This window comes from Apis dorsata, unplaced genomic scaffold (assembly GCF_000469605.1).
Source record: "Apis dorsata unplaced genomic scaffold, Apis dorsata 1.3 scaffold_292, whole genome shotgun sequence".
Taxonomy (NCBI): domain Eukaryota; kingdom Metazoa; phylum Arthropoda; class Insecta; order Hymenoptera; family Apidae; genus Apis; species Apis dorsata.
In genome coordinates this window covers 659,721-660,158 of record NW_006263567.1, presented here as the reverse complement: position 1 = coordinate 660,158, position 438 = coordinate 659,721, and positions in this window count along the sequence as shown.

The window sequence follows — 438 nt, the reverse complement described above, 5'->3', positions numbered from 1 at the left end:
CCCGCAGGAGTGGCTCGTGCAGCGATACACACACATCGGGAAGGGGGCGCTCTTTAAAAGCAAATATTCGAGAACGGGAAAATAACGAGATCTGTCAACTTATTTTCACGAGATCCTCCACTTTTTATCCTCTTCTCGATCGTTATCGTTAGACTTTTCTCCTCAATTTCGAAGAATTTGATGAAATTTTAGTTGAATTTTAAGGGACGAGAGATTACGATCGTGCGTACGTAGGGAAGGGAAGGGCGAACGGCCGGCGCGAGAGGACGGGAGGAGGAAATCAATGCCACCGTCTGCCACGGGAGAAGAGAAACTCGTATCGGTGAATTTTCGCCGGTGTCTGTTGCGCGCGACAGTAGACTCAGGTCAACCGGAAAAATGAACGGAGAACGGAAAATGAAGATCAGAAGTGCAGAAGAAGCCCGAGAAAAATAATAA